This window comes from Rhipicephalus microplus, chromosome 1, assembly GCF_043290135.1.
Source record: "Rhipicephalus microplus isolate Deutch F79 chromosome 1, USDA_Rmic, whole genome shotgun sequence".
In the NCBI taxonomy this organism is placed as follows: Eukaryota; Metazoa; Arthropoda; class Arachnida; order Ixodida; family Ixodidae; genus Rhipicephalus; species Rhipicephalus microplus.
In genome coordinates, this window is record NC_134700.1 from 158,384,602 (window position 1) to 158,400,251 (window position 15,650).

Here is a 15,650-nt window from a genome sequence, read left to right on the forward strand (position 1 = left end):
AAGAGGTGCAGCCTGTAGCCGCGCCGCTCACATATGTAGACGCTGTGCGTAGGCTTCCGCAACCGGCCTTCCAGATCCCAGCTATGCCCCACGGTCTCTTGTGTGGCTCGCCATCCCATGCCAAACTCCAGGAGTCTCCTCAAAACTTGTCCCCCGGTACGAGGGGCCTTACACCGTTTTAGAGAAAATCTCTCCGGTTAATATTCTAACTGAGCCATTTTCCTGATCGGACGACATCTGCCGGCGTGCACATGACATCGCCCATGTTTCCCGCCTGAAACAGTACCATGATCGACCTTCTGCCTGAAACTATTTAGGTCGCCATTCTTAGCGCGCATCGATGAATGATCAATGCGCGGTATGCAGGTAATAGTCTTACATACGACGCTTCGTATGCATTACCCCACAACTTTTCTCATGAAAACATTTAGGTCAATTGTATTGTATGGTATGACGAACATAAGTGTCTGGTGGCGACATGACGTGACAATTTATTTATTTATTTATTTATTTTATTTTCAAATACTGCAGCCCCATTATGGGGCTTTCGCAGGAGTGGGTACACAGCAAGAAATAATAAAAAGGTACAAAACAAACAGCTGAATAATCATGTCATGTACGTCATGAAACTCCTTCCTTCGGTCATGTCCATACCACCAGCTGCACTATGCGGCAATGAAGATACCCAGGAACTGCGACAACAGACATCGGCAGTTTGAAGTCTACATTCGTTGGCAAATCCGGCATCGGCAGCGCTGATCCAACGTCCACAAAGAATAAAAATCAGGATCCCAACAGGAATTGAACCCAAAAGTTTGGTGTAGCGGTCATGTATTCCATACCATAGAATCACGCAAGAACTTAATTGAATCTGCTTTGGAAAAGGTACTGCGCATACATCTAGTTGGTGCAAAGCGATTATGGTTACAGTTCTATCTAGGTTTATAACAAGGTAATAAATATCGCATATGTACTTCTACTTTACTGACCCATGTCATGTCGGGTTAAAATCAGTTGTGGCTTCTGTGTCAGCTTCACTTTTTTATAACAGTCTCATAAACATTGTTGAAGCGTTGCTCGCCAACGAGTAATGCCCTAACGAATGATTTTCACATCATCGCATTGTAGCACGCACTTCGTTTCTATAAAACTTACGTCAGTGCCCTGACGTTAATGCAGACGTTGTTCCAGGTCGTAAATTGTCCTTCAAACTCAAGTATAGTGGACGTGCCAACAAAAACACGTCAACGAACCTTGTAACACCTATCTAAAAGAACATAAGAAAAGCGGCCTTGACGGGTTCTTGCTGAATGCTTCGCATGAAACCGATCCCTACAGTTCACGGAATCTGCCCCATTTCAATACAAAATTGCAGTACGCTCGCGTTCACGAAGGCTTCAGTGACGTATTTCCATCGCGGAAACGACGTCGAAAAAATGTAAGCAATCACATGTCAACAAAAAAAGTTCCTTCAAATGGCAGTGCCGAGCCAGCTGGGCAACGGCCCCACATTCTAACTGATGTACAAACTCGCGATATATATATATATATATATATATATATATATATATATATATATATATATATATATATATATATATATATATATATATGCCAATGGAGGGAAAAGTGGAGGGAAAAGTGGAAGGGAAAAGTGGATGGAGGGAAGGCCGCAGTGGTAGCTCAGTGGTTAGAGCATCGAACGCGTTATTCGAAGGTCGTAGGTTCGATTCCTGCTCACAGCTGGTTATTTTTTCATCCACTTTTCTTTCTTCTTATTTACATTCCATTGGTTCTAATAACTTACATTCCATGGCATTACTGTCTGTTAGATCTCATTATTATTGTGTTAAAACACGGAAAAACGAGCCCTTAGGTATACACTTCTTTCCCTTATTTCATTGAACGAGCGTCTCGTACTGGCAGACTTGATGTGTTTAGGTTATATAAGAGGGACAATTAATCAGCTGCCCGCTCATAAGAAGTTCACGTGCTACGTGACGCCAAACATGCGCATAAGAGTGTTTTCACACTCGTCGTTTGGCTTATAGATGGCGCTGACTGTCACTCCTACTTCTAAATTCACAGATAAACCCGAAAAAGTGGATTGAGGGAGGGCCGCTGTGATAGCTCAGTGGTTAGAGCATCGAACGCGTAATTCGAAGGTCGTAGGTTCGATTCCTGCTCACGGCTGGTTATTTTTTCATCCACTTTTCTTTCTTCTTATTTACATTCCATTGGTTCTAATAACTTACATTCCATGGCATTACTGTCTGTTAGATCTCATTAATATTGTGTTAAAACACGGAAAAACGAGCCCTTAGGTATACACTTCTTTCCCTTATTTCATTGAACGAGCGTCTCGTACTGGCAGACTTGGTGTGTTTAGGTTGTATAAGAGGGACAATTAATCAGCTGCCCGCTCATAAGAAGTTCACGTGCTACGTGACGCCAAACATGCGCATAAGAGTGTTTTTCACGCTCGTTGTTTGGCTTATAGATGGCGCTGACTGTCACTCCTACTACTAAATTCACAGATAAACCCAAAAAAGTGGATTGAGGGAGGGCCGCTGTGATAGCTCAGTGGTTAGAGCATCGAACGCTTAATTCCAAGGTCGTAGGTTCGATTCCTGCTCACGGCTGGTTATTTTTTCATCCACTTTTCTTTCTTCTTATTTACATTCCATTGGTTCTAATAACTTATATTCCTTGGCATTACTGTCTGTTAGATCTCATTATTATTGTGTTAAAACACGGAAAAACGAGCCCTTAGGTATACACTTCTTTCCCTTATTTCATTGAACGAGCGTCTCGTACTGGCAGACTTGGTGTGTTTAGGTTGTATAAGAAGGACAATTAATCAGCTGCCCACTCATAAGAAGTTCACGTGCTACGTGACGCCAAACATGCGCATAAGAGTGTTTTCACACTCGTCGTTTGGCTTATAGATGGCGCTCACTGTCACTCCTACTTCTAAATTCACAGATAAACCCAAAAAAGTGAATGGAGGGAGGGCCGCTGTGATAGTTCAGTGGTTAGAGCATCGAACGCGTAATTCGAAGGTCTTATGTTCGATTCCTGCTCACGGCTGGTTATTTTTTCATCGACTTTTCTTTCTTCTTATTTACATTCCATTGGTTCTATTAACTTCCCCTGTACATTCCTTGGCATTACTGTCTGTTAGATCTAATCTCATTATTATTGTGTTAAAACACGGAAAAACGAGCCCTTAGGTATACACTTCTTTCCCTTATATATATATATATATATATATATATAGAGAGAGAGAGAGAGAGAGAGAAATAATGGAAAGAATTGTATGATACGTAAGGGCTCGTTTTTCCGTGTCTCGACACAATAATAATGAGATCTAACAGACAATACTACCAAGGAATGTATAGAAGAAGTTATTAGAACCAATGTACTTAAATAAGAAGAAAGAAAAGTGCGTGGAAAAATAACTTGCCGTGAGCAGGAATCTTACCGACGACCTTCGGATAAAGCGTTCGATGCTCTAACCAGTGAGCTATACCTCAGTGGTTAAAGCATCGAACGCGTTATGCGAAGGTCGTAGGCTATATATATATATATATATATATATATATATATATATATATATATATATATATATATATATATATATATATATATATATATATCATGGAGCACTCTTCAACAGCGGGTAGTGTCGCCCTTTTGGAGCGGTAAGGTAGGTCATTATTACTGTGGCCTCCACATTTAGCACTTGCAACGCACACTGACACGCGTCTTTCACTTCAGCGCGTTTTCGATACAAGTGCGATTTTGTCAACACCTTAACACACCGCGAAGTGACGTCCTTAGCCCAAGCGTCGGTCTTGCACATGGCGTTCATTCAAACAAAAAAATACAGCATATCAGCGGACTCAATAACGATAAGTGGGGCGAAGCGTCCATCGGTCCGTCCGCGCTTCCGTTCATCTGTTCATTCGTGCGTCCGTCCATGTGTCCTTCCGTGTGACCGTCCATGCGCCCGTCCATCCGTGTGTCCATCCATGCATCAATCCGTGCAACCACCTGTCTGTCCATCCGTGCGCCATTTCGTGCATTTGTCTGTCTGTCCATCCGTCCGTCTAGTGAGCACTCCTAGTACCGCCATCTCACATCTTTTCATCACTTATTCATCATATAGAAGTAGCGCCATCCAGCAGACATTTCAAGGGCTGGACGAGAGGTGGCTATACCTATTACTACTACAAAACATCGCGGACGCACGACGAACGGCATAAGGAGCTTCGCCCCTAATAGCCCTGCGACGCGCGCCTGTCACGAGTGGATGTGAAGCATTCCCCGCTTACGCGCGCCCCGACAAACATCATGGCCGTGCTAGATAGGCGACACGACGCAGTTAGCATTTTCCTGGATGTATACTGTCACAGTTCCTCCTCAAGCTTTGTTATTGTTCCATTTCTTAGTCAGTAATTCTCAGCGCAAACGATGCCTACAATGTTCCAGAAGCTTCAGAACTGCAGTAGATCGCTTTGTTAAGATTACGCCACTTAGGGAACATATTACAGATAGCTTTGGAACCTACGTCACCGCTAGCGATAACGCTAAAATAATCGATGTCAACTGTGTAAATACTAACGCGCTTCGCCGCTGAGCAGTTGATCGACGGCCGACGCTCTGTTCACCGCAATCAGTGCCAGTGCCTTGCTGTAATCGGGCTTTCCTTTTTTGTGGCCACAAGTTCGGACGAATAAACAGTTAAATCTGAACACCCAGTCTGCTCCACTAGACCGTGTCACAACCCTGTGAGAATACCACAAAGTTCAATCCTATTAAAGGGACACTAAAGTGAACTATTAGGTGGACGTTGATTGTTGAAATAGCGGTCCGGAAACCTCGTAGTGTTACTTTTGTGCCAAAAAGTGCTTATTTTGAAATAACACCACGTTTTAGTGGTCCCCATTGGGTTAGCTCACCTACAATTACCCGCCATACCGTCGGACGTCACCGTTGCCGTGCACAACGTTGCCGGGCTTTACTGCGCGGCCGAACAAAACGAAAGCAGGGGGAGCCGCAGCAGAAACAACAGCCGTTGATCAATATCCTGCACTGGCTTTGAGCGAGCAGACGTGTTTTGGTTCAACTGGGCCCCGCTAGATGGCACTGATTTAACCAGGCGAGTTCAGTTCGGGCTGCCACGGTGGATGAACGTGTTTTTTGAGCGCTCCGGATCGACTGCGCAGATAAGTGTTTTTGCATGTTTTGAGCTTATCTTTATAATTATAAGGCAGCGGTTGAAATCTTCGTTGCACTTATTTTATGGTACGGCTTTTCCGGGGACCAGTCACCAGGTATTCATTAGTTAGTGCGGGTGTGTGTGTTTGAATTTTTTGTTGTTTCTTTTCTTTTGCCACCCCGTGGGGGAGGTGCGCGTACAATGAACACGCAAATTTTTGTAGTAGAGCTTAGACTTTCTTTTTTTTCGTAGTGCAGGGCTCGACTTTAGTAATTATCGAGTATAGGGACAATTGGTGTCAGAAAGACATGGTTAAAAAGACTGTAAAGTGCTCAGGATGAGGAGTGGGTTTGAAAGTTGACCCAAGCGTAGAAGCGCATGGAGAAGAGGCACACGCGAAGTGTAGGCAAGGTGAGGTCGAGGAAAAAATGGAGAAAATGATGGTTGCCCAGAGTGAACTGCTGATGAGAATCGCCGAGCTCGAGACTGCGTTGGCGACAGAGAAAGAGAAAACGAGGGCAATGGGAGAAAGACTGAAGTCCGCCGAGGACGCACTAGCGAAGCTGAACAAAGAAGCGGCCTACGGAGAGAACAGTAGGGAACCCGCAACCAGAACAGTGGAGAAGGAAGAGCAAGCAAGTTTTGAAAATACAGGTTTAGCCGGTTCAATTGTCGCAAGGCCCAGCTTCAGCGAGGTAGTGGTGGGGCTGGGAGGGGACAAAGCAGCTGGCGTCACAGGTGCAAGTAGCCCCCAGGTGCAGGACGCTCCAGCTGAAAAGTCACAGCATGTGATAATCGCTTGGTACTCGAATATAAATTGAAGCATAGAAGCCATCAAAGAGAGGGTAAGAGGTGACAAGAGGGTTGCAGTAGGGGCGTTCTCAGGACGCAAGCTTGAAGCAGTCATGAGGCAAGGGAGCGCAAAACTCAAAACTACAGCTGATAGACGAAACCTCGTGATAATTTAAGGCGGTTTAAACGATGTCTTAAATGAAGATACAGCAGGACTAGCAACCACACTGGCGAAAGGCGTCGATGACATGCGCGCCACTTCTCCTAAGGTACAGGTAGTGATATGCACGATACCACAGGTACCGGTGCGTGATAGCAACCTGCAAACAGCGGTTGTCAACGCAAACCAAGAGACATGGCGGATGAGTCGACAGAAAGGCTTTGAGGTGGTGGAAATAAACAGAGAGGTGCATAGGTGGGGTGGTTTTCAACGAGACAGAATTCACTTCGATGGGCGGCTAGGTCATGAGGTGGGTTGGCGGCTTGCAGGACGCGCAGTAGCTTTTTTTTGGGGGGGGTGGGCAAGCGAGCCTTTCGGTGTGCAGGATAGCTAGTAACGAGGAAAACAACCAGGGAGACTTTTCTACAGGTGGTATGGGCAGATACGATTCCAAAGTGGCACCAATATCTAAGATAGGTAGAGTCCGTGGCATAAATAGACGTAGCCACGAGCGCCGAGCCCATTCAGACATAGGGTATATTAACATGCAGGGTGGTAGGAACAGGCTGAAGTGGAAAGAGATAGAAGAACAGCTAAGAGAAGAGAGGCCGATGGTATACGGTTTTGTAGAAACACATCTCAGGGACATGGAACAACCTCCGAACAATTCAGACTACGCGAGGGAATATTGTAATAGAACAGAAGGCAGCAGAAAGGGGGTGGTATTGGAGCATTCATTCATAAAAGTACAGACTGGCAAAGGGTCAAGCAGGAGTGCAAGCAACATTTATGGCTAAAAGAGAAAGTGGCAGGTCAAATGACACTTCTTGGTTTCATGTACTTGTGGACGGGAGCAAAGGCCAGAGAGGAAAACCAGACAATGGTAGAGTGTATATCAAAGGACATTCAGGAGTTAGGAAGAGAGTGCGAGATAATTATACTAGGAGACATGAATGCGCACATAGTAGATATAGATGGGTATACCAACCCGACAGGCAAGATGACCGTGTATATGTGTGAAAGGTTTGATTTTATCATTTGCAACAGTACCGAGAAATGTGAAGGGCAAATAACATGGGAGGTAGGAAGGCTGCAGTCGATGATAGATTATGCGCTGATGTCACATAGGATGTATGATAAGGTCAGGGGAATGCACATAGAAGAAGCTGGCTCCAGAAGTCTAGGTAGTGATCACAAACGTATCAAGCTAAGTTTTGGAAGAGCAGTGAAAGTGGGAAGGAGACAAGATGAGCAACTGCAGGAAAATTCTTATCCAGGAAGGCAAATTGAAATAGCCACTAAACAAATTGAGAAAGTAATCACGGAGAATAATAAGGCAGTGTGGACATACACGAATCTAATTAGACTCTTTAAGCTAGAGCTTGCTAAGACGTGTGACAAGTCACCCCGGAAAAGTAGACACAAACCCAAAAGTTGGTGGAATGAGGAAGTTAAGAGAGCCATTGCAAACTGTCAGGAAGCCTCTAGGGAACACAGACATGCTAAGCAGCGGGGTGAACCGACAAATGATGTTGAAAGAAAATGGGAAACCTTTCTAAGCTGTAGAAGGGATGCATCCCTTCTGATCAATGAAAAGATTAGAAGAAAGGGAGCTCAGTGGCTGGCAGAAGTACATAAAAAGATAGAAAGGCAGTTGCGAAACTTTGAAACCATCTAAACTCCCTAAGAAATGAGACGAGCCTAGAGCAGAGTTTTATAACTACAGCCCAAGGTGCTAGGCTAGAAGGGGACGAAGCTATTGAATATATAAGAACAAGGGTGAGAGAAAAATTTCAACAAAGAAGTACTTTATGCACCACAATAGACAAGGACGAATCAAATGGTGCAATGGCTCCATTTTCACAATGAGAGTGGGAAAGGGCTGAGAACAGGATTCGTAGTAGTACATCAACAGGCCCAGATGGCATTCCAATTATGCTGATAAAGACATTAGGTCCGAAGTCTAAGCAGGCTTTAAGAGAGGCAGTGAGCAAAATAATAATCGATGGTAAAGTTCCCGATGCATGTAAACTTAGCAGGATGAGCATGATCTATAAAGGAAAGGGGGACAAAGCTGACATAAAACTACCGTCCTATACCAGTGACATCAGTGGTCTACAGGCTGGCGATGCAAATTTTAAAGGAAAGACTGCAGGCATGGATGGAGGATGACGCGGTGCTGGGGGAACTGCAGAATGGGTTTCGGAAACACAGGAGGTTAGAAGACAATCTGTTTTCACTGACACAGTGCATCCAAATAGCAGAAAAGGAACACAGGCTCCTGCGGCTAGCATTTTTGGATATCAAGGGAGCGTACGATAGCGTGGTTCAAGAGGAATTGTGGGGAATACTGGACACACTAGGCGTGGAACATGTAGTCACTAATCTTTTAAAGGGTATCTTTAAAGGTAACAAGGTAGCTATAAGTGGGAAAAACAGGTATCCAAGCCTGCAGAGGTAAAATGGGGGCTAAGGCAGGGGTGTCTCCTGTCACCGTTATTATTCATGATGTACCTACAAGGATTATAGGCCAAATTAGAGGGAAGTGGACTGGGCTTCAACCTCTCTTTAGTCAAACAAGCAAAACTAATTGACCAGGCACTACGAGTATTAATGTACGCAGATGATATAGTGCTAATGGCAAACAACAAGTAATACTTGCAGAGATTGATGGACATCTGCGGTAATGAGGGAGATAGGTTAGATTTTAGATTAAGTAAGGAAAAATCAGCAGTCATGATTTTCAATGACAACGAAGGTAGTGAGCTTAGAAAACAGGAGGTCACGCTAGAGATAACAGATAAATACAAGTATCTGGGCGTATGGATAAGCAATGGGACCGAGTACCTGAGGGAACACGAAATAAACGTGACGACTAAAGGTAACAGGAATGCAGCAGTGATGAAAAATGGGGCACTGTGGAATTACAATAGGTATGAAGTTGTGAGAGGAATGTGGAAAGGGGTCATGGTTCCTGGGCTGACGTTCGGCAATGCGGTCTTCTGCATGAGATCAGAAGTTCAAGCAAGATTAGAAATTAAGCAACATGGAATAGGTAGGCTTGCTTTAGGAGCTCACGGGAATACACCAAATCAGAGAGTACAAGGGTATATGGGATGGACATCATTTGAGGGCAGGGAAGCCAGCAGCAAGACAAAAATAGAGAAGTGATTGAGAAAAATGGGGCAGGAGCGTTGGGCTAGGGAGGTTTTCAGCTACTTGTACATGAAGAATATCGATACAAAATGGAGGAAGTGAACCAGGAAATTGACTGGTAAATACTTAGAAAACAGCAGGTGTCCAATCCAAAAATAACTATCGGTTAAGAAGAAAGTGAAGGAAACGGAGACTGACATGTGGAGAATGGGCATGATTAAGAAGTCCGCGCTAGAGATCTATCGAACATTTGAGCAAAAATTGACAAGGAAAGGATCTATGATAATACTCGGGGTAGTTCCCTACTGTTTGAGGCAAGGGCGGGAGTACTGCGAACCAAGACATATCGGGCCAAATACGAAGGGGTGGACACACTATGCTGTGTGTGTGGATGGAGAAGAAGAAGAAACTGCCAAACACTTGATAATGTTCTGTAAAGGGCTTCACCTTATAGTTCAAGATGATGGCGCAGAGCCTTACAAAGCACTCAGGTTTAGGGACCGGGAGGGCAAAAGAGACTTTAAGCGGGTAGACTTAACTAGAAGGAGGTTATCTGATTGGTGGCTGGAGTCAAGGCACGAGTGAAAATTTGGCTCTTCACTGCGGGATAAGGATCCTCAGACTCACTTTTTAGGAAAAAAGATAAATCTAGTTTTTGGTTCATTGGGTATTGTGGCTTGGTGGCGCTGGCCACCGCACGATATAAAGGGTACAGCCATATTCATCCATCCATCCAAAATTGAATTTTCGAACCACTCGCACTATTTTCCGTAGTAACGGCTACCGGTTATTTTTTCTCTGAATCAAACACAAACGAACAAGCAGCATTTGATTACGTCTCTTGATGCACGGATGGTTCTGTATTTAGAGCAGCTAGTTCGATTACTAGTGAATAATTGTAGGCGGTTCCTATGGCGTCATCGGGATCATTAAGAGAGTGTCCTATAGTAGCGCATGTGTTCACGTGCATTTACCTTAATTTCTCGGTAAGTAGGACTCTGCATGTTCTTTATAGTATTTTCGTTTTATATGTTGTCGTACATTGAGCTTTCACTCGCACGTAAATTGTTATTTGATTTTAGTGTCCCTTTAACATGGCACCCTCAGCCAAATTTCGGCATCCAGCTAGTATGGGACGCTCATCTTGATATCACACACCTTTCTTTAATTATGCTCTGGTCGTTAACATGTACACGTACCACAGTAGTTTGTTGAACAAATTTATCATGAATGTTAGTCGTCGGGAAGGAGATGTACCAACTTTGAACGTGCGCTTCATCTCCGGGTTCGTTGCGCTTGTTCGCTCCCGAGTTTACGGCCAGTATACCTTGTTGCAACGGAGTCACCATAATTTGTGTATATATATATATATATATATATATATATATATATATATATATATATATATATATATATATATATATATATATATATATATATATATATATATATATATATATATATATATATATATATATATATATATGTTTCCGTACAACACGGGTCGGGACAGTGACTATAAGCGCGGATGCTGTGTGACAAGGCCAGGGCGAAGCATTAAGGCTAAGAAGGTACTGAACAATATATATATATATATATATATATATATATATATATATATATATATATATATATATATATATATATATATATATATATATATATATATATATATATATAAATGTTTCCGTACAACACGGATCGGGACAGTGACTAGAAGCGCGGATGCTGTGTGACACGGCCAGGGCGAAGCATTAAGGCTAAGAAGGTACTTAACAATATATATATATATATATATATATATATATATACATATATATATATATATATATATATATATATATATATATATATATATAGTGGGAGTAATAATTCAATGGGCCAGTTAGGAGGACGGGTCAATTCGCTTCTGTGTTGACTACCGTCGTCTTAACAAAATAACACGAAAGGACGTTTACCCCTTACTGAGAATCGACGATGCCCTTGACTGCCTCCAAGGTGCAGAGTCCTTCTCTTTTATTGACTTACGGAGCGGCTACTGGTAAGTCCCTACAGTGCCTGAAGATCAACCTAAAATGACCTTTGTCACACCTGACGATCTTTACGAATTCTGCGCCATGCCTTTTGGTGTTTGCAACGCACCAGCGACATTCGAGCGGATGATGGACAATCTTTTGCGTGGCCTGAAGTGAAAAACATGCCTGTGCTATTTAGATGACGTGGTTATATTTTCGCCAGATTTTCCCGCGGATCTCCACAGGCTATATGAAGTACTAGAGTGCCTAACTGACGCCAGTCTACAGATCAACCTGAAAAAAAAAGAATGCCACTTAGGCGCAAGTCAGCTCATGATCCTCGGCCATGTTGTTTCTAAAGACGGTATTCTTCCTGACACCGCCAAGCTTCAGGCAATTGCAGAGTTCCCTAAACCTGCATCTCTGAAGGATCTGCGCAGCTTCATTGGTCTCTGCTCGTATTTCCGCCGCTTTAATCGGAATTTTTTTATGATCACCGCCACCTTGAGGGAACTTTTACGGAATGACTCAAAAAGGTACGCTTGGTCACCCGCCTGTGATGATGCCTTTAAAAAGTGGCGCCACTTGTTAACCTCACCGCCAGTCTTGCGTCACTTCGACCTGACTGCTCCTATTGAGGTAAACATAGATGTCAGTGGTGTTCGACTCGGTGCCGTGCTCGCGCAGTGCATATCGGGATTCCAGGAGTACGTAGTCGCGTACGCAAGCCGTACCCTCACCAAAGCGGAGAAAAATTATTCTGTGAAAGAGAACAAGTGTTTCGCAATTACTTGGGCTCTAGGTAAATTTACACCGCACACCTATGGTAACCCTTTCGACGTAGTCACCGATAACCATGCACTTCGTTGGTTATGCACGTTGAAGGATCCCTTCGGCCGTTTAGCTCGCTGGGTTTCGCGGTTGCAAGAGTTTGACATGCGTGTTGTCTACAGGTCTGGCCGACGTCACACTGATGTCAATGCCCTATCGCGTTCACCTGTATCATCGGAAAGCACTGCCTGCCTATCTTCCGTTTACGAAACGGTTGTTTTTCCAGCAAACTGCGACATGGCGTCTGAGCAACGTAAGGATGACTGGATCAGCGCTCTTCTGCTATTCCTTTCAGACCCGTCGACTTCTCCATCTTCTCGAACATTGCGCCGTCAAGCGGTTCACTTTGAGATCCGCGATGACCTCCTTTATCGCAGGAATTGCAAGTCCGACGGCCGAAAGTGGTTACTCGTCATACCTCGCCATCTTCGTGCTGCAATATGTTCAGCTTTCCACGCTGATCCTCAGTGCGCACATGCGGGCATCTTCAAAACATACGCTCGGCTTTCCTCCCGGTTTTATTCGAGAGGCATGTACACTATTGTGCGCAAGTACATTTAGTCATGCCCGCAGTGCCAACGACGGAAAGCTCTGCCTCATCACACCTCTTGTCCGGTACAGCCAACCCCTTGCCCAGCCAGGCGTTTCGACCTCATTGGAATCGAACTGTACGGGCCTCTTCCGTTCACGGCTTCCGGAAACCGTTGGATCGTTGTCGCTGTCTACTGCTTGACGGGATACGCAGAAACAGCCGCTTTGCCCGCTGCCACACACGCGACGTATCCTCTTTTCTCCTGCGGAACTTCAGTCTCCGTCACGGTGCAACGCGTGAACTTCTCAGCGACAGAGGACGTGTGTTCCTCTCCGAAGTCGCCAACGCACTCCTTGCCGAATGCCGTATCATTCACCGAACTACCGCCACCTACAATCCCGAAACGAATGGCTTGACGGAAAGATTCAACCGTACCCTTGGCGACATGATATCTAACTATGTTGCCTCAGATCACTCCGATTGAGACCTCATTCTGCCTTTTGTGACACACGCATACAATACTGCTCCACGGGGGACTACGGGCTTTGCGCCATTTTCCCCCTTATATGGCCTAGACCCTTCTATCATTCTAGATACCGTTCTGCCCTACCACTCCGATTCCTCCGTGTCTACGCCAATCTCTGAAGCTGCCCGCCGCGCCGAGGAATGCCGTAAGCTCACCCAGTAGTTCACAACCATCGACCAATGGAGACAAAAATCTCGGCGTGACGATAAACACCCGTACCCTAACTTTGTTCCTGACACCCTTGTGTGGCTTTGGGTTCCAGCTGTCCCCACAGGCCTTTCTTCGAAACTTGTTTCAAAATACCGGGGACGCTACCGCGTTGTCTCGCAGACTTCACCTGTTAACAACCGTTACGCCATCCACGGACCAGCGCTTTCGGGGCCGTGAAACCGTTCACGTACAGCGGTTGAAACTATATTACGATCCGCTCGTACTCTGTTCTCCGTGAGTCGCCAGCATGGCTCCTTTTCCGACGGGGGACGAAATGTAGTGAAGAGGAATGCCCACTACTGCAGTGACATCGACACGTTGGCGCGAGGCGTATATATATATATATATATATATATATATATATATATATATATATATATATATATATATATATATATATATATATATATATATATATATATATATATATATATTGTTAAGTACCTTCTTAGCCTTAATGCTTCGCCCTGGCCTTCTCACACAGCATCCGCGCTTCTAGTCACTGTCCCGATCCATGTTGTACGGAAACATATATATATATATATATATATATATATATATATATATATATATATATATATATATATATATATATATATATATATATATATATATTATGATGACTCCGTTGCAACAACGTTTACTGGCCGTAAACTCGGGAGCGAACAAGCGCAACGAACCCGGAGATGAAGCGCACGTTCAAAGTTGGTACATCTCCTTCCCGACGACTAACATTCATGATAAATTTGTTCAACAAACTACTGTGGTACGTGTACATGTTAACGACCAGAGCATAATTAAAGAAAGGTGTGTGATATCAAGATGAGCGTCCCATACTAGCTGGATGCCGAAATTTGGCTGAGGGTGCCATGTTAAAGGGACACTAAAATCAAATAACAATTTACGTGCGAGTGAAAGCTCAATGTACGACAACATATAAAACGAAAATACTATAAAGAACATGCAGAGTCCTACTTACCGAGAAATTTAAGGTAAATGCACGTGAACACATGCGCTACTATAGGACACTCTCTTAATGATCCCGATGACGCCAGAGGAACCGCCTATAATTATTCACTAGTAATCGAACTAGCTGCTCTAAATACAGAACCATCCGTGCATCCAGAGACGTAATCAAATGCTGCTTGTTCGTTTGTGTCTGATTCATAGAAAAATAACCGGTAGCCGTTACTACAGAAAATGTTGCGAGTGGTTCGAAAATTCAATTTTGGATGGATGGATGAATATGGCTGTACTCTTTATATCGGGCGGTGGCCAGCGCCACCAAGCCGCAATACCCAATGAACCAAAAACTAGATTTATCTTTTTTTCCTAAAAAGTGAGTCTGAGGCTCCTTATCCCGTAGTGAAGAGCCAAATTTTCACTCGAGCCTTGACTCCAGCCACCAATCAGATAACCTCCTTCTAGTTAAGTCTACCCGCTTAAAGTCTCTTTTGTCCTCCCGGTCACTAAACCTGAGTGCTTTGTAAAGCTCTGCGCCATCATCTTGAACTATAGGGTGAAGCCCTTTACAGAACATTATCAAGTTTTCGGCAGTTTCTTCTTCTTCTCCATCCACACACACAGCATAGTGTGTCTACCCCTTCGTATTTGGCCCGATATGTCTTGGTTCGCAGTACTCCCGCCCTTGCCTCAAACAGTAGGGAACTACCCCGAGTATTATCATAGATCCTTTCCTTGTCAATTTTTGCTCAAATGTTCGATAGTTCTCTAGCGCGGACTTCTTAATCATGCCCATTTTCCACATGTCAGTCTCCGTTTCCTTCACTTTCTTCTTAACCGATAGTTCTTTTTGGATTGGACACCTGCTGTTTTCTAAGTATTTACTAGTCAATTTCCTGGTTCGCTTCCTCCATTTTGTATCGATATTCTTCATGTACAAGTAGCTGAAAACCTCCCTAGCCCAACGCTCCTGCCCCATTTTTCTCAATCACTTCTCTATTTTTGTCTTGCTGCTGGCTTCCCTGCCCTCAAATGATGTCCATCCCATATCCCCTTGTACTCTCTGATTTGGTGTATTCCCGTGAGCTACTAAAGCAAGCCTACCTATTCCATGTTGCTTAATTTCTAATCTTGCTTGAACTTCTGATCTCATGCAGAAGACCGCATTGCCGAACGTCAGCCCAGGAACCATGACCCCTTTCCACATTCCTCTCACAACTTCATACCTATTGTAATTCCAC

At 44.1% G+C, this 15,650-nt stretch overlaps 2 non-coding genes across 2 annotated transcripts; both read left to right on the forward strand.

Moving 5' to 3' along the window:
• Positions 1-2,120: 2,120 nt before the first annotated feature.
• On the forward strand, positions 2,121-2,193 carry TRNAT-CGU (transfer RNA threonine (anticodon CGU)). The gene has a single exon. It is a non-coding gene; the product is annotated as a tRNA-Thr (tRNA).
• Positions 2,194-2,569: 376 nt separating this feature from the next.
• TRNAK-CUU (transfer RNA lysine (anticodon CUU)) lies at positions 2,570-2,642 on the forward strand. The gene has a single exon. It is a non-coding gene; the product is annotated as a tRNA-Lys (tRNA).
• The last annotated feature ends 13,008 nt before the right edge of the window (positions 2,643-15,650 follow it).